This window comes from Coenobita brevimanus, chromosome 59, assembly GCF_032717465.1.
Source record: "Coenobita brevimanus isolate Jiangsu-jjx chromosome 59, ASM3271746v2, whole genome shotgun sequence".
Classification (NCBI taxonomy): domain Eukaryota; kingdom Metazoa; phylum Arthropoda; class Malacostraca; order Decapoda; family Coenobitidae; genus Coenobita; species Coenobita brevimanus.
The window spans coordinates 29,958,153-29,978,152 of NC_137012.1; the positions used below are offsets into that span (position 1 = coordinate 29,958,153).

Here is a 20,000-nt window from a genome sequence, read left to right on the forward strand (position 1 = left end):
AACCTACACGTAATGGACAAAACCCCGTATATCAGACACAGCCTTTCTTCACCACCCATCACCTCACTACACAACCCCTTACTTCAGTCAGAACCTCACGAATCGGACAAAATCAAAGCAAACTGGACAAATGTTCCTTAAGATCACACACACACACACACACACACACACACACACACACACGCACACACTGGAAAAACCACTCTACTATGTCCAAAACCTCACCGAGCCAGGCAGAACTTCCCTATTACAGCAAAATCGCACAAATCCAAACAAAGCCTCAATAAACTGGAGAATGCCTCGCTAAATCGGAAAAAAGCCTCGCTAAATAGGAAAAAAACTCGCACAATTAAAAAAAAAAAACTCGCATAATCGGAAAAAACTTGCCAAATCGAAAAAAAAAAAAATTTTGCTAAATCAAAAATATCAGAAAATCGAAAACTCGCTAAATCGCAAAAAAAAAAAAACCTCGCTAATTCGAAAACATACTAGCTAAATCGAAAAAACACGCTAATTCGGAAAAAACACGCGAAATCGGAAAAAAACTCGCGAAATCGGAAAAAAAACTCGCGAAATCGGAAAAAACACGCGAAATCGGAAAAAAAACTCGCGAAATCGGAAAAAAAACTCGCGAAATCGGAAAAAAACTCGCGAAATCAGGAAAAAGCTCGCGAAATCGGAACTCTAAAAAAAAAGAAATGGGATCTCTAAATTGTACAGAATCTCTCTAAATGGGGTCAAGACTTATCTAAGCTGGATCAAACCCCATTATAGGCGATGCCAACACCCTTAAAACCGAAGAAAATCCCTCTGACGGACAGAATTCAGTAAACCGGACAAAACTTCGGGTAATCGGACACAACATCCCCAATCCCGGACACCCACCCGCATTCCGGCTCCATTCCCTCGTCTTCTTTATCACGTATCGGATTAGTCACTATCTTTATCACCTCGTCTCTCTCTCTCTCTCTCTCTCTCTCTCTCTCTCTCTCGCTCTCTCTCTCTCTCTCTCCCACAATTTCTTTCTCTCATCCCAGCCAATTTCCTCCTCCTCTTCCTCCCTCCATTCTGACAGTTTTATCTCCCTCTCTCACCTCCTCCCTCCTCCATCTCTCTCTTTACTCACCACCTCTGTCTCCTCTCTCTCTCTTCCTCCTCTCTTTCTCTCGCTTTTTCCTTTATCTTTACTCTCACCTTAGTTTTATATTTTTCTCTCTCTCACTCTCTGTTCTTACATTCTGTTTTATTGTTTTCTGTCTGTTTCTGTTTCTCTGTCTGCCTGTCTGTGTCTGTCTGTCTCTCTCTGTCTCTCTCTCTCTCTTACTTTCCGTGCATTATTCTTTATCACATCTTTTTCGTCATTTTTCATTCTCGCTCTCGCTCTCTCTCTCTCTCTCTCTCAGCTCATTGTGCACGGCTTTGGCTCCTCCACACCCACTCGTCTCCAGACTAAACCCACAATAACGCTAAGTTTTACACCGGAAGATGTTGGGGGAGGGAGGAGGAGGAGGAGGATGGGAGGGGAGAGGGATAGGGAGGAGAGAGAGGAAGGGAGAAGGGTAGGGAGGAGAGAGGGATAGAAAGGAAAGAGAGGAGGAGAGAGGGACAGGGAAGAATGAGGGGTAAGGAGGAAAGAGGAAGAAAAAAGAGACAGGAAGAGAGAGAAGCACATGAGGGAAGGGAAAATGGGGAAAGAGAGAGAGAGATTAACTTACTCGTATCATGAAAATAATGAAAGGGAGGAGGGAAAGTCGGGAGAGGGGAGGGAAGAGGAGGAGGGAAAGAAGTGGAGAAGCTAGAAAGGAGGTAGAAGAAGGGAGGACAGCCACAAAGCACAGGTAGGCTACACAATAATGCGAAGGTACTGCATTATCTCGCAAAAAAAATAAATGAATAAATAAATAAATATCTAGCCTCTTCAATTCTGTCTTTCTTTCATTTAATTATAATCTGTCTCTGTCTCCGTCTGTTTGTCTGTCTGTCCGCCTGTGCGTATAAAATTGCTTGCAGAGGATACAATATAAGTATTTTGAGTCGAGGTTAAATGTATAAATATTTCTCTTCAAGATGATCCAGTGTGCTCTCCCAATGTCATTCACCGTAATATTATAAATTACTGAACACCTACAGGGAGAGAGAGAAGAAAAAATTATTACACTCGTCAAATAATGAACAAGGGGAAACTTGAGGAGATTTAATGTGTTGAAAATGAATGCGAGAATGAATTTATTATTATTATTATCATTATCATTAGTAGTAGTAGTAGTATATGAAAAAAAGGAAATTATTTTATTAATCCTTGAAGGAAAAACGGAGAAACAAGAGAGGGAAATAAATGGTGAGGGAATGAATGAGAGAGAAAGAGATTTAAGTTGACGAAAAAAAAAGAAAAAATCAAAGGTCTAAACTCCCAATACAACAAACTCCTAAACTCTCATTCATCAGTAATAATAATAATTACTGCCCAGAGAGAGAGAGAGAGAGAGAGAGAGAGAGAGAGAGAGAGAGAGAATGAATTTAGTTTTATGAACCTTCAAAATAATGAGGGAAGGGGGGGGGGTACGTGGGGGAGGTGGAGGAGGGGAAGAAAGTCGAATAAAGAGATGAGGTGAAGTGAAGAGGAATACAAAGGAAAATGAATTATTATTATTATTATTATTATTAATGCACTATATATTCTTCCATCCAGACGATTTTATACAGCTTAGGGGAAAGCTTTTGAAACTGGAGGGGTTAGATACAGCCTTCATCAACCCCTTCACTACTCATCTGAGGAAAATCGTCTGGCAGGAGCAAAAACAACAAATAAGACGCCTTTTTTTTTTTTATGCTAGGAAGAAGGAACCCAAGGCCAAGAGTCCGCAATAACTGTTCCTTTCAAAACAAAATACAAGAGAGAGCCAAATTCAAGATCCGATCATTTCGAGATGCCTGGACACACGGCGTTTGAAAGACTGGAGATCATAGCTAGCAGGAAATACAGACAGGGGGAGACAGTTCCAGAGTTGACCTGTTGCATACATGAAGGACAGGGCTGAAAGGATTAACTATATTTACCCTTAATTTCTGGGCATTAAGTTTCTCATGGTCGTCTGGTCACTTAACACACACACACACACACACACACACACACACACACACACACACGCACACACACACACACACACACACACACACACACACACACACACACACACACACACACACACACACACACACACACACGACAGACACAAAGGGAAATCAGTGCCATAAACGTGTAACTGACAAGGATAACACAGCTTTCTCCCTCAAAACGTATCTCGCAATTCTTCTTCAATCTTGCCACACCGGGAATATTATTGGAGACAGACCTTATTAGTAGAGAATTTAATGACGGCATTACTTCATGCTTCTTCTAAGAGTCGATTCAACACACTAGTTATATATCAATTTACTGAATATACTAAAAAAAAAATATATATATATGTAAGAAGACCTGGACGGAAGGAAGGAAGGGGGGGATATGATGAAGGTCTGCACAGGAAGGAAGGAAGGAAGGAAGGATGGAATAGGTGTGGAAATAAATTAAACAAAGGAATTAATAACCGAAAGAGAAATGAAGAATATGGAAAGTATAAAAAAAAAAAGAAAAAACGAAGGGAAAAAAATAAGTGTTTGTCTTTTTCTTTGATCCTTTGGTATTTTTTCATTTATTTTCATTTGCCCTCTCTCTCTCTCTCTCTCTCTCTCTCTCTCTCTCTCACCAAAATACATTAGCCCCCCCCAAAAGAACCCCTAATAGAAAGAAAACGGGATGGTAAAGTACATGGGAGGTGGAGTTTTAGCTTTCCTCTCTCTCTCTCTCTCTCTCTCTCCAAACCTTCTTCCTTTATCTTCATTTACTCCCAAACTCTCCCCCCTCGGCTTGAGAGAGAGAGAGAGAGAGAGAGAGAGAGCAAAACCTATACATACCTCTACCTTATGCTTCACCGTCAGTGTCTTGCCCTCCTCTTCTTCTCTTTGAGGGGGAGGGAGGGAGGACAGACAGAGAGAGAGGGAGGGAGGAAGGAGGGAGAGAGGCAGAGGGGAGATGGAGAGAAGGGAGGGAGAAATAAAGGAGAGGAAAGGTTCGCAGGAGGAAGGAAAATAGGAAAGGGGAAAAGGACGATGGAAAAATGAGAGAAAATGGTGAGAAGAAGGAACGATGGGGAGAGAGGAAGGAGGGAGAAAGTGGGGAGGGAGGGAGGGGAGAGAGGATGGGAGGGAGAGGGGATGGGTAGGGGAAGAGGGAGGAGAGAGGGAAGAGGAAAGTATACAGAAAGAGAAGATGGGAGGATAACAGAGGGAAGAGAGGATGAAGGGGAAGAGAAAGGGGGAAGAGAGAGGAGGAGGTGAAGAAGGAAACACGAAGAGGGAGGAAGAGAAGGAACAGGAGGAGGAAGAGAAGGAAATAGGGAGGAGGAAGAATAGAAAATAGGGAGGGGGAGGGAGAGAAGGAAATAGGGAGAGGAAGAAAAGAAGGTATGAGACAGCATGAAGAAAATAAAACAAAAACAAAACAAAAGGAAGAGGACAGAATAAACAAAACAAAGGGGGGAAAAAAGGGAGAAAGGGAGACAAAACAAAGGGAGAGAATGAGAGGCAATAAAGGGCGGGCTTGTTTCCTTGTTTGCCTGTTGTTTGCGTGTCTCATTACGCTTGTTTATCTTCTCTGCTTACACTGTGACGTCTGGCAAAACAAGGAGGGAGAGAGAGAGAGAGAGAGAGAGAGAGGGGGGGAAATATAAAATGGAAAAAATGAAAAAGGTAAATCAGTGAGCAATGAGGAAGACAGAAAATGAAAGAGAAAATGGGATGAACAGGGGGAAAGAGAAAGAGGGAAATTCAGGGAAGACAAAAATAAAAAAAAATCAGAGAAAATGACAAAGAAAGAGAATAGAGAAAGGCGGAGAAGAGCGAGAGAGAGAAAATGAATAAAAATATACGGATAACAGAGGGAAATCAGAAAATGAAAATAAGTAACTAAAATAGAATAATAAAATAAAGGGAAAGGTATTAAAGGAGGGAAACATGAAAAAAAAATAAAATGGGCTAATGAACGGCAATAATAAAAATAAATGAGGAACTAATAAAAGAAAATGGTAAAGAGAAATGGAGGATTAAGGAGGAACTATGAAAAAATATAAGAAGAGTTATCTAGCAAGACGATCATGAGAGGTGAGGCAGAGGCTAAAGAGAGAAGAGAGAGACTGAAAAGAAGAGGAAAAAGAGGAGGACGAGAAGAAAGAGGAGAGAGGAATGAGAGAGAGAGAGAGAGAAAGCAAAGTGAGAGATAAATGGTCCTAAGAGTACAACAAATGCCCCACATTTTCTCTCCTCCTCCTCTTCCTTCTTAGTCGTCGTCTTCTCTACCTCCCCCTCCTCCCCGCCCCTCCTGCTTCTCACCCCCCCTCCTCCTCATTCTCCCCCGTCCCCTCCTCCTTCCCTTATCCTCCCGCCTCTGTTTCTTTCTTTTTTTCTCTCTCTCTTGCTGATCAGATTTTGCCCTTACCGCTACAATTATTTTTTTTGTACTTTACTCAATATAGTTTTAAATGATTCCCTCTCTCTCTCTCTCTCTCTCTCTCTCGTCCTTAGCACCCAATTTCTGTCCACGCTCCGCTTACGTTTCCTCGCGGTGGTGTTTACTCCTGTTTACCTTCCAGTGTTTACAAGCCTGGCGTCTGGATAAACAAACCCCTCCCCCCTCGTGTCCCGGTAATAAAACATGAGGAGATGAAACGCCAAACGAGTCAGCTTGTGTTTCAAAATAAGGGAGAGAAGGGAGGGATGGGGAATGTAATTGAGTTAGCCCTAATAGGATTCCGTTTTCTCTATTTGTTTACCTTCTGCTGTACCCCCGCCATCTTCTATTACACGCCATCACACAAGCGCACTACGAGCTGCTTCTGTTTTTCCTTTCACAGGATTAAGTCATTGGGAGGGGGGGCTAGGAAGAGGGCAGGGCAGAGAATAAATACAGACGATCAAAGAAAATACAGTGGTGTGGTGTACTAGTTATTTTTCACAGGGAGTACTCACATCGCCCTTCACCATCCCTGTTATATCAGCTCATCTCACCTATTTCTTTGTCCCACGCGTTCATTTCTTTACCCCTAAGACTTAGAGTGTTGGCGGGTATTTTCAAACACACCATCACTGCATTAAACCACCAATTCTGCAACATCAGTTTTTACAGTTCATTATTTCCTGCACCATCACCACCCCTCACCAACACTCCCGCCCATCCCGCCCGTTCCTTTATCCACCACACCCACATCTTTATACCTCTTTGATGGTTTCAGGCCCTGGCGCACATACACACAGACAAACATACACAAACACACGCGTCCTTCCAATAACACACAGATAAAAACTTACCTATTTTTAAAAACACGCTCAGACACATATACACAAAATACATACAAGCTTCCTGACACACACACACACACACACACACACACACACATACTCCCTCTCTCCCTCCTTCCTCTCCGTAATGATGCTCTCTCATTTCCTCGCTCCATAATTTTGTCTTAAGTTTTATTCTCTCTCTCCCTCTCTCCCTCCCTCTCTCTCTCTCTCTCTCTCTCTCTCTCTCTCTCTCTCTCTCCCTCTCTCTCTCTCTCTCTCTCTCTCTCTGACCACAGCCGTAAACATGAGCGTTGCCATGTGTCGCTAGGGTAAACAACTGTGCCTGTTTACACTGTGGGTCCCGGCCTTGTCCTCTCTCTCTCTCTCTCTCTCTCTCTGCTGGTTTTGTCTTTCACCGCCTCTCTGTCAGTCTGTCTGTCTGTCTTGAAAACTCCTCTAAATATGATTCCATGAGAGAGAGAGAGAGAGAGAGAGAGAGAGAGAGAGAGAGAGAGAGAGTACTATTGTGGAGTAGATAAGTTATAATCTGATATGCATTACCACCATGAGTTATGTTACAGTCAACAGTAGTAGACCAAGGAATATTATGTAACTGAGAGAGAGAGAGAGAGAGAGAGAGAGAGAGAGAGAGAGAGAGAGAGAGAGAGAGAGAGGATTTGGATTACGAACTAAGAACACCGGTATGAAAAAAAAGGGAAATGAGGGGAGAAATATAAATAAATACTTTCAACCACAGAAACACTAAGTGGAAAGGTTTTAAGTAAAGTAAACCTAACAAAAGACAGTACTATATGGTGAGACAAGGCAGTGAATAAGATGAGTAGAAAGGAGGATAGGAGAGGGAAGGGGAATGAAAGACATGAGTGAAATGAAGGAAATGCAGAAGGAAGCAGCTGCCCGTACACTAAAATAATAATAATAATAATAAGATACTTTGGTGAACGCAGAATTTACATGAATCGTAGGAACAGTATATATTAAGAATGACTGCATACTAACCAAGAATATATCATAGTAAATCTAGGAATATTTAACATGAGAGAGAGGGCAATAAGTAATGGAAGAAGTATGACAGAAGGGAAAGGCGAGAAGAAGTAAGAATAAGACGACACTAAATAAGCCAAATAAAGGAGAAAAGAGAAGAAATTAAAGAAGAAAATATAACAGAAGGAAAGAACGTACGAGCAAGAAAAATAAGATTGCGAACCCACAAAAGACCAAGTGTGCAAACAAGGTCTTTCTGATATATACACATTACACGCAAGAGCTTTTACGGTAAACAGACGTAGACCAAGGACATTATTTACCAGAGGCGGGGATAAGAAGGCAGAATGGGGGAGGGAGAACGAAGAAGAGAAGAACTGATAAAATAAATGGTGAACGAAGAGACGAAATGGCAAGAAAAAGAGGAGATAAAACACAAAATGAAGAGAAGGAAAATGGAAATTGAATGAAAGATAAAAGAATTGCAACCATTAGTGAATATCTTAAAAAGAAAATAATAATCTTTCTTTGTTATAATGGGATTTATATTTCAACCATAAGTCACGCTAAGTTGAACGGTGGTAAAAGAAGGATTAATATTTACTAGGGCAGAGAGCTTGGTAAAAGAGGAGAGGGGAACTGAAGAGGAAAAAATAATAATACTTGACAAGAGATAAAAGTGCGGAAAAATGAAACGACCATGATGCAAGGTGAGAAAATATGGAGAGAGAGAGAGAGAGAGAGAGAGAGAGAGAGAGAGAGAGAGAGAGAGAGAGGAGGGGAGATAGGAGTGAACAAAGATAAGAGAGTAAAAAAAGGGGGGAGGGGAGGGGCGGGGGAGAGGGAAAAAGAGGGGACATGTAGAGGAAGGGGAGCAGAGGAAGGGGAAGAACTGGGGAGGAAAGAGTGGGAAAGAGGGAAGACAGGAGGAGAGGAGATGGAATAAGAGGATGGGTAGGAGGGAAGGGAGGAAGGGAAGGGTTGGAGGAAATAGGAGAGGAGGAGGAGAGGTGGAAGGGGGAAAGCAGGATGTGGGGTACTCCTCGCACTTGATTAACTCTGACCACCTTTACCTGTATATTACATTTCCTTAACACCTCTAGTGGAGTCAGCAAACCATTGTTATATATAAACCAAAACTGAATAGTTAGAGATGATGATAAGTGTGTGTGTGTGTGTGTGTGTGTGTGTGTGTGTGTGTGTGTGTGTGTGTGTGTGTGAGAGAGAGAGAGAGAGAGAGAGAGAGAGAGAGAGAGAGAAAATTACGGAAATACGTACGATATGAAACCGGTGAGAGTAATTAAAAAAAAAAAAACACTCAAATTCCACAAACAGAAGGAAATACAGAAGGTGAAAAGAAGAGAGGGTAATAAGGATAGAAAGAGAGAGAGACCGTAAAAAGAGAGAGACAAGTGGGGTAATAAAGAGCGGGAATAATCCAATAGGCGATAAAGAAGAGCAAGGAACGACCGAGAGAGAGAGAGAGAGAGAGAGAGAGAGAGAGAGAGAGAATGTTGGTGCCGCCCTTTCCGGATAAGCGGTTATGTTTGTGTGCCGGATAAGAAAGAGACTGTTCTATAAAGACTATTTTTGCCGGATAAGGCGTTCTCGTTCGGTATTGATTTTTTTTTAACATTTTTTTTTGTGGTATTAGAAATTGTCTGGTACTGATGTTTTGTCTAGTGTAACAGTTTTGTCCAGTGTAGAATTTATTTTTATTACTGACGGTTTGTGTAAGAGAGGAGTTTTGTCCAGTAAAAGACATATATTGTGTTGTACTGATAGCTTTTGTCCAATATTTTAACCTAGATTATTTTTTCATATTTTTTTGCTGTTTCTGGTTTTATATTCCTCTCTCTCTCTCTCTCTCTCTCTCTCTCTCTCTCTCTCTCTCTCTCTCTCTCTCTCTCAGACAAAGTGCAATTTTATACATAATATATTCCCTCCGAAAATGAATCGCCTCTATGCTTCTAAACCATGTACTCAGATCGATCGAAAGAGAGAAAGTTTAGATGATGCAGAAAAAGTTAAGTCCCTCGAGCCTCTATGACTAACTTGTGGCTAAGTATAATTATCTGGCCTTAGATGTAATAAACTACTACAGCTGTCCTGGGAATGAGAGGGTTAGTGGTAATAGTATTAGTATTAGTTTTAGTATTAGTAATAGTTGTAGTATTAGTATTATTGTTGGTATTATCATTAGTAGTAGCAGTAGTAGCAGCGCTGGTATTAGTATCAGAGTTAGTATTGGTATTAAAAGTATTTGTAGTCGTTTTAGAGTTCTCATTATTATTATTATTATTATTATTATTATTATTATTAGTAGTAGTAGTAGTAGTAGTAGTAGCAGCATTATTATTAAGATTATCAATAGCAGTAGTAGCAGCATTAGTATTAGTATTGGAGTTAGTATTATTATTACAGTATTAGTATTTGTATTACTGTAGTATTCCCATCCTCCTGTGTTCAATGTTGGCTGAACGAAATAGTCTAGTGCCAACAGGAATAAAATACTTGAACTGTCCCGAGTGTGGCGAAAAAGATATACAGAATAGCGATATTGTAAGGAGGATACAGTCATTACTATCGACACGTAGATAGACACACTGGTAGATAGATATTTGATAGCGTAGATAGATATACGAATCGAGAGACAGGCAGGTAGATAATTAAGGATCCAGGTAGGTCGCGATAGACAGCACAGACACAGGTAAATATGAAACCATGTAAATAACTGATGTTCAGATAGATAAATACAGACAGATAGATAGATAGATAGACAGATAGATAGATGGATAGATAGATAGATAGACAGACAGATAGATAGATGGATGGATGGAGAAGATAAGTAGGTAGGTACGGTAAGTCAGCATACAGGTAAGTACGTAGGTAGGTAATTAGGCAGGTAAATAGATAAACAGATACCTAGAATGGTGAACAGCTAAAAACAAACGAGACAGGTAGACAGATCGCTGGATAAGAAAAAAGATAGACAGAAAGAGAGTTAAATGGCAGAACAGAAAAAGCAAGTAGGTTGATAGACAGACGGACAGATATATGTAGCAAAAAATATCTTAGTAGGCAGATGATAGAGACAGGTAACATTAGTACTCATACAGGTAGACAGGCAGGTAAGGACGCCAGGTACAGACAGGTAGATAGACAGGTAGACACTCGTAAGCAAATAGCCATTCACCGATACACAGAGAGAGAGAGAAAAAAAAACTAAACGATATCCCTCTTTTGACATTATAGATATGAAAACGGCGTCGCTATTCGGGGCAAGAAAGGCTTATGCGACGCTCACAATCCCCCCCCCCTTCCGCTGGTCCAATTTCGCCTCTACGGTGCCCGGGGATAAGGGTGGGTCTGGAGGGGTGGATGGTGTAGTGGTTTAAGACGCTGATGGGGCCATGGGACGGTGATCTTTACAGGTGTTCCACTTCTCCTTCATCCCGTCCCCCTCTTTTCCGAGTCTTTTCACCGCACTGGGTCTTTACGCCCGACCTTACCTGCGCCGTCGGTCTCTCTCTCTCTCTCCACCCACACACACACATACATTCCCCGCCCACCCTCACACAGCTATACACACCCACCCTCTCTCTCTCACACACACACACACACAACAAAAGAACACGAGAGTAGGTATTCGACTCCTAGCCTTTAGAGTGGAGTGATACCCTCTTTACCATCCACTAGGGGCAAAGAGTGGCTTTTGTGTGTGTGTAGGGTGGAACGAATGTAGCGCCCCCATGATCCTAGCTTTTATATGGTGGTGGGGGGGGGAACGGCTCAATCTGCGGGTGTGGGCGTGTGGTACCGATCCACGTTAAGCCTTTTAGGTAATATGCGTTTTCTGTTTTTTTTTATCTTTATCTTTATACGAGTTTATTAAGTTTAGGGGAGACTTTATTAATCTGAAAGAGTCTGATATGACTACTTATCTCTTTCACTACTAAAATTTTTTCCTAATGAAAGAAAAAGTCACCTGAGGGAGCCAAAAATAAGAAAAAGGTAAGAAAATAAAAATAAATAAATAAATAAGCCAAAAAAAAGATCATAATTCCTACTGAGACTTAATTCTCTCCCTTTTTTACAGATCCATTATTTTACTCAGGCAAACAAGACGATTTTGCTTTACTGAGAGGGTGACCGTGGATGAGACAGTGATAAGCTGGAGAGGCACGTATTCCTACCTATCTATCTATCTACCTACCTGTCTGTTTATGTATATTTATCTATCTGTGCCTGTATCTATTTTTGTTACACATTCATATGGTATTCAACTATATTGTATACCTCCTCACTCTCTCTCTCTCTCTCTCTCTCTCTCTCTCTCTCTCTCTCTCTCTCTCTCTCTCTCTCAAATCTTTCTCTTTCTATTTTTTGTTTGTTCGTGCGTGGGTGTGCATCGCTCACCTGAGGCCGTAATTAGTAACGAGGTGCAGGTTGACGAAATTGGTGCGTACAGGGTCGTTAAGGGTGACATACGGAACCATTACGCAGTTACGCACGCTCGTTACGCTCCCGCACCAACGCCTAATAACTCACTTCACACCCACCAATTTCCATCTCATACGTGTAATATTAAAGCAGTGCATTTATCTATTGCCAGACGCCTCAATCCCGTAAGGGGTGGCCACAAACAAATCGCCTCCATGTCGCCCTGCCCAACGCCATTTCACTGCCTTGCTCCCAGCCCACACCCTCCTCACACATAACTACAGAATAACTCACTCGTCTCCGATTTTCGCTCTAAGTCTTGCAGTATCGTGAATATTAAATGTACTGTGTGTAATATTCCTATGTACTATGTGCTAAAGTCCTCTCTCTCTCTCTCTCTCTCTCTCTCTCTCTCTCTCTCTCTCTCTCTCTCTCTCTCTCTCTCTCTCATAAAGAGATACAATTAACATCAAGGCATATTATAGTTTCGTTAGTAAGATTGTAGGATTTTTTATGCATACTTAACCTCCCTGCCGTAGAGTGTGTGTGTGTGTGTGTGTGTGTGTGTGTGTGTGTGTGTGTGTGTGTGTGTGTGTGTGTGTGTGTGTGTGTATGTGTGTGTGTGTGTGTGTGTGTGTGTGTGTGTGTGTGTGTGTGTGTGTGTGTGTGTGTGTGTGTGTGTGTGTGTGTGTGTGTGTGTGTGTGTGTGTGTGTGTGTGAGAGAGAGAGAGAGAGAGAGAGAGAGAGAGAGAGAGACCTAAACCCCCCCCCTCATCAACCACACAACTCAACCTCTTCCTTTAAAACCTCTCCACAACCTCACATTCCTCCCTACGCCCCCCCTGCTAACACCACACGTCACCCCCTTCACTAAAGCCACCACACCAACCCCCGCACAACCTCTAATATGCTCCCAAAACCTCACTTTAAACACCCAAGGGACCATCATCCTCTGCCAACCCCACTGCCAACCCCAACCTCTCACAACCTCACACCTCTTCTACAGTTCCCTCTATTTTATCCTTCCCACAACCCCTCACAACCCCATCCACAACTCATGCCCTTAATTAAAGCCATCTAATTACCTCTAAACCCCCTAAAACCCCACAAGAACCTCAACAATGACAGTCTCACTTCAACCTACCGCTAAAATCCTCCCACAACCCTTTCACAACCCCTCCCAGCCTCGCACAACCTCTCACAGACACTCCTTCAGTACTCTCAAAACCCCACAACCCTCTCCCAACCTCACACAACCCCATAAATCTTTATTTTATCTCTGACAGCGCTTCTACAACCTCCAGCCTTCTTGCAACCCCCCTCCCAACCTCCTACAACTTTACTATTCCCCGCACCCCTCTCACAACCCCACTAACTTCCACACAACCTCACAAACCTTCATTTTACTCCTTCATTCAGACTTCTACGAACTCCCACAGCCTTCTCACAAACCTCTCACAACCCACAAAACCCCACAAAAACTTCTCAACCCCACACAATCCCACACAACCCTCTCCCAACCCCACACAAACCTCTCCCAACCCACAACCCTCTACCAACCCCACACAAGCCCACACAAACCTCTTCCAAATCCACAAACCTCTGCCTACTCCACATAAACCTCTCTCAACCCCACACAAACCCACACAAACCTCTACCAACCTCACACAACCCTCCCCCAACCACACACAACCCCCTCCCAACCCCAAACAACCCCCTCCCAACCTCACACGACCCTCTCCCAAGCCTACACAAGCCCTTGCACCCTCTCATAACCCCACTAAAACCCCTCCCAACCCCACACAACCCCCTCCCAACCTCATACAACCCTCTTCCTATCACACACGGCTCTCCCAACTTCACAAAAGTCCTCGCAGCCTCCCACAACCCCACTGAAACCTCTCTCAACCCCACACAACCCCACAAGCGGGTCGTTCATTAATGCCGGTAGTTAAGTCATCTGTAATTGCCGTACCGCCATATTTACGCGCCGAGTAACGAGCCAGGCAACGACCCTCATTATTAAGCAACGCACTAAATTACCTCCACCGCCAAAATACACATTATATGTTACGATACTAGGCTCGCTTTAATGATACTAGGCTCGCTTTAAAGATACTAGGCTCGCTTTAAAGATACTAGGCTCGCTTTAACGATACTAGGCTCGCTTTAACGATACTAGGCTCACTTTAACGATACTAGGCTCGCTTTAACGATACAAGGCTCGCTTTAACGATACAAGGCTCGCTTTAACGATACTAGGCTCACTTTAACGATACTAGGCTCGCTTTAAAGATACTAGGCTCGCTTTAACGATACTAGGCTCGCTTTAACGATACTAGGCTCGCTTTAAAGATACTAGGCTCGCTTTAACGATACTAGGCTCGCTTTAACGATACTAGGCTCGCTTTAAAGATACTACGCTCGCTTTAACTATACTGCATTCACTTTAAACTGGCTCAGATATTCGTAATTTTGCAGCTTATTTCCCAGGCTTAATTACAGTACGAGGACTCTCCATCTTTTCCCCCATAGCACTTCTTCGTGACTAGCATCGTAGTGTTAATTGCTTTACCTATAGCTCGTTCGAATTAACCTGGCCCAGATTTCCGTTCTCTCCCGTAACTAAAAATGACACTATGAGGGCTCTATATCTTTTCCCACAGCACTTCTTCGTGACTAGCATCATATTCTTGTGTCAAAATCTATTGCTACAGCTTAGTATTGAAGACGGAGAGAGGGGAATTCTGCGCCTAGTTGATGTGAACAGAGTATAGATATAAAACTGCCCTCTGTGTCTCTAACGTTGAGATGTGGCAGTAGATTAACGCTAGAATGGGATGCTAGTCACGAGGAAGTGCTGTGGATAGGAGGCAGGGCGGTATACGGGAAACAGTGCAAAAGGGCGAAAACCTTGATCAAGTGCAGGTGAAACAACTATAGGTGTAAAATTGCTCTCTCTCTCTCTCTCTCTCTCTCTCTCTCTCTCTCTCTCTCTCTAATGCTGAGTTGCAACAATAAACACTACAATATGATGCTGGTCATGAAGAAGTGTCGGGGCAGGATGCAGTACTTTATTCCGCCACTGAGCCACGGGAAATAGAATAATGATGCTAGTCACGAAGAAGTGCCGTGGAGCTACGTATAACAAGCTACAAAACGAAAATCTCTCTCTTTCTCTCTCTCTCTCTCTCTCTCTCTCTCTCTCCCACTGAGCCACGGGAAATAGAATAATAATGCTAGTCACGAAGAAGTGCTGTGGAGCTACGTATAACAAGCTACAAAAGAACGAAAATCACAAAGTTCAAAAGGAATGGAGAACAGAAATTGGTGCCTCCACGTTCACATTATAACCTGCATTAAATTATGTTCTGGGACGGTGTCAAAAAGATATATATACCCGGCCCATAACTCTGAACACTGGGGTGGGTGTGGGGTTGGGTGGGGTGGCGGTGAGGGAGGTTGGGTGGGGTTGAGAAGTGTGGGTGCGGTGGGGTTGGAAGGGATGTTGGTGAGAAGTGTGGGTGTGGGGTTGGAAGGGTGTTGGTGTGAGGATTGGGTGGGGGTTGAGAAGTGTGGGTGTGGTGGGGTTGGAAGGGGTGTTGGTGAGAGAGATTGGGTGGGGGGGTTGAGATAATGTGGGTGCGGGAGGGAGGTGGGGGGTTGGAAGAGGTGTTGGTGAGAGAGATTGGATGGGGTTGAGATAATGTGGGTGTGGGAGGGGGAAGGTGGGGTATGGGGAGGGGGAGGATGGGGCACAGGGAAAGCAGAGGGTGGGGGAAGAGTAGAGGAAGGTGCAAAAGGAGAATGGTAAGCAGAAAAAGCAGTGTTAATGTTAAAAGAAGTAAATGAATGAATCCATAAATAAAAATAAATAACTCGAAATGTTAATAAAAGAAAAAGTTGTAAGGAAATATATGATGTATGATTGCAAAATGTATGAATGTATGAACTGAATGATAAGGGATGTCTCTGTATAATGTATGAAGTGTATTTATGAGATTTATGATGAATAAGTGTAGGATACAAATCCAATCCAATATATGTATGTATGAAATGTATGACCCACGAAGTGTATGAAGTGTATTAAAGGGATGTGGTGTATGAATGAATGAAGGAATGGATGGATGGATGGATAGATGAATGAATGAATGAATGAATGAATAAGTAAATGAATGAATGGATGGATGAATGAATGAATGAATGATACATAAGAGATACAATGAATGAATGAAATATACATCGTGTGAAATGTATAAGGCGAGATGTATGAGGTATGAGGCTATGAGGAAATAAGGTGATTATAAGGAGAGCTGACACCTGACATTTTTCACCCAGTATTTCCCGTCTCGTTTCCTTCCTTCATTCCCTCCTTCTTTCCTGCCTTCATTCATTCTTTCCTGCCTTCCTTCTTTCCCTCCTTCCCTCTTTCATTCCATCCTATCTTCATTCATTCATCTATGAGCTCTTTTCTTTCCTATTTTCCTTCATTCTCTTTCATTTCTCAATTACATTCTTCCTTCCTCCTTCCTTCTTTGCCCTTCATTCCTTCGTTTCTCTCTTCATCAGTTCTTCTCTGTCAATCTCACTCTCTTCCCTCAATCTTCATTTCAAGTCCTTATTCATCAGATTCTTTGACTCTTCACTTCGTCTTCTTTCCTTCATTCCTTTACCATTCTATCTTGCTCTCTTCCTTAGTCCTTCCTTCTTCCTTTTCTCATCCCTACTTTGTCTTCCCCTTCCTTCATTCCTTCTCCCCCCACTTCCATACTGTCCCTTTCTTCCCTCCTTCCTTCCTAGTTCTTCCTCCTTGCCCTCCTCTCTTCCTTCTCTACGCCCCTCTTTTCTTCCTTCCTCTCATTCTACTTGTTTTTTTTAACCCTTTCCTTTCTTCTTGCTCTTCTCTACAAATTCTCTCTCTCTCTCTCTCTCTCTCTCTCTCTCTCTCTCTCTCTTTCGCACAATGCCATAGGAAATGCTACAATGGAATGTGTGTTTATTTTTAACCGTAAATGCCCGTTTTCCTCTCTCTCTCTCTCTCTCTCTCTCTTTTCTGTGTGTGTGTGTGTGTGTGTGTGTGTGTGTGTGTGTGTGTGTGTGTGTGTGTGTGTGTGTGTGTGCTCTCATCCCTCCTTTCTTTCCCGTCTTCATTTTCTATCCAACTCAATCCATCCATCTCCCTACCTGTCCCTCCCTCTTCCTCTCTCTCTCCCTCCCTTCCTCCCTCATCTTCCTTCCTTTCCTCCCTCCCTCCTTCCCTCCTAATTAAGGGTATTTGAACGAAAGCCAGATGGTGACAAAGCCTCCCCCCAAAATGGCTGCTTCTTTATGTCCTTCCTTCCTTCCTTCCTTCCATTCTTCCTTCCATCCTCCGCTCCTTCCTTTCTTCCTTCCTTCCTTCCTTCCATTCTTCCTTCCATCCTCCGCTCCTTCCTTTCTTCCTTCCTTCCTTCCATTCTTCCTTCCATCCTCCGCTCCTTCCTTTCTTCCTTCCTTCCTTCCTTCCTTCCTTCCATTCTTCCTTCCCTTCTTCCAATCTTCCGTCCTTTCATTTCTCTTCCCTTCCTCCCCTCCTTCCCTGCGTCCGCCTTCTTGCAGGCCTTTCTCACTCTTTCATGCCGCTTTGTGTGTGTGTGTGTGTGTGTGTGTGTGTGTGTGTAAAATAAATCGGAAAGGAAAAGGTGTTACGGGGCGTCCTAAGCTGACGAGAGAAAAAGGCTCATAAAACTAATATCTTAATTCTAATCAGACCACAAGACTCTCTCTCTCTCTCTCTCTCTCTCTCTCTCTCTCTCTCTCTCATCGGAAAGTAGGTTAGTAGACAGTAGACGATTGATAGATAAAAGACTGATAATCGTACCGTTTAAGATAGATGAATATATACCTGCTAGATATATATAGATAGATAAACAGATGGAAAGACTGATAGATAGATAGACAGATAGACAGACAGATAGATGGATATAGATATAGAAAGATAAATACAGTATACGGAAAAAGAGACAGACAGACATACAGATTAAAGAAAAGATTGACAGAAGGATGGGGACGGAAAAAAGATAGACAGATGGGTCGACAGATAAAACTGATACAGATAGATAAAAAAACAGATAGATTCTTTGATAGATGAATAGATAGATCCACTGACAGCCAGATAGATAAAATAGACACACGTATTCAAGCTTATGCAGTTTACATAAAAAGAATTTCCTCAGATTAATAAAAATATCTTCCACTTGCTATTCTGTACTAGATGAGGAGGAGAAGGAGGAGGAAGACGAGGAGGAGGAGGAGGTAGAAGAGGAGGGGAAGGAGAGAAGACAAATATGAGGAGGATGAAGAAAGAAGGAGTGGATGGTAAGAGGGGAGGAAGAGGAAGCGTGTGCAAAAATGAAGGAGGTGGTGAATGGAGGAGGAGGAGGAGGAGGAGGAGGGGGAATAGGAGGAGGAGGAGGAGGAGGGGGGGGAATAGGAGGAGGAGGAACTAGAAGGAAGTGAGGAAGAGGAAAATAAGAGAGGAAAATGTGGAAGGGAGGGAGGAATGGTAGGGAGGAGTCAAGTGGGTGGGGCAGAGAGATGGATGGATTGAAGGAAGGAGGGAAAGAAGAAAAAGAAAGAGAGAGAGAGAGAGAGAGAGAGAGAGAGAGAGAGAGAGAGAGAGAGAGAGAGAGAGAGAGAGAGAGAGAGAGAGAGAGGAAAAGGAAAACGCTGAATGGAAGAAAAGCAAGTAAGAAAGGAGGGAGGAGGTAAGACACGAAGTGAAGGGAATGGAGAAGGGGGAGGGAAGAGGAAGAAGAGGAAAGAAAGAGGAAGAGGAGGAGGGAGGAAAGAAAGAGGAAGAGGAGGAGGGAGGGGTTAGGTGGGTGGAGCAGGGTGATGGACTGAAGGAAGGAGGGAGGGAAGAAGGAAGGGAGGGAGGGAAGAATGAAGGGAGAGAAGGAAAAATGACTTTAGAGACGAGTACACTCACTCTCTCTCTCTCTCTCTCTCTCTCTCTCTCAGGTAACCACAGAGCGGCCAGGTAAGAGTGAGGGTTCCGACCAGGTAATAATACAGGTAAGATCGTTAATTAGGCACAGGTAAGGCCGCACAGGTAGAAGGGTGGGTGGTGTTACGTCTCTCTCTCTCTCTCTCTCTCTCTCTCTCTCTCAAAAGGAACAGGAAGAGTCTAAGATTAATTCCCTTATATTCCAAGTGAGTGTGAGGCTACGTGACATCTCATCCTAGGCGATTTATTTTGCCCATAGCATCGTAACATCCTCTTGTAATAAATCAATGCCTTTTCATTACGGACATTTCTTGCTTTAGTAACATACAAAGAGGGCAGTGAGTGTAATAACAAGAATAAATCGGCAAGGAAAAGGTCTTAAGTAGCTTCCTGTATCACTTTTACGAATGGGTTTTTTTTTTTTTCGAGGACGAGGAAGCAAAAATTTAATACATTAATACCTCAAAAAGTTACAATTTTTTTTTCACTCATATCAAGTTCAAAAAAGCCAAAAAAAATCTATACTTCCTTCATCTACTCCCATATATTCTGAACTTCCCGCCTCCCACGTTATATAAGAAATCGTATATATATAATTCGTATGTATATATTTTTGGGAAGCTTATATATCTCGCAGAAATTATGCTAGGAATATATAATGGTATTTCCGAATAAGATATAATAGAGGCAGATTGAGGAGAGGCGTGGGTCTGGAGTGTGTGTGTGAGGTGTGTGTGTGTGTGTGTGTGTGTGTGTGTGTGTGTGTGTGTGTGTGTGTGTGTGTGTGTGTGTGTGTGTGTGTGTGTGTGTGTGTGTGTGTGTGTGTGTGTGTGTGTGTGTGTGTGTGTGTGTGTGTGATATATATATACCTTTTCGATTCAGGCTACGCATTCCACAATCTTTCGCACACACACATTCCACCTCTCTCTCTCTCTCTCTCTCTTTCGGAACAATGCCCTCCACACACACACACACACACACACACACACACACACACACACACACACACACACACACACACAATAAACATGCACACACGGGCGGTCGTCTTCATATCGCTGTTCTTATCTGAAAATGGAGAGAACGACCCAATAAAAGAGAGTTATGTGCGCAACCCATGACCCTCTGCACACACACACGCACACATGTACACGCAATGCACTCTCTCATACGTACAGACATCTACACA

General features: G+C 42.9%; 1 protein-coding gene across 1 annotated transcript in view; it reads left to right on the top strand.

Annotated features, from left to right (window-relative positions):
- The window catches only part of LOC145402944 (uncharacterized), a 184,676-nt gene that overhangs the window by 91,480 nt on the left and 73,196 nt on the right, over positions 1-20,000 (top strand). The window lies entirely within an intron of this gene.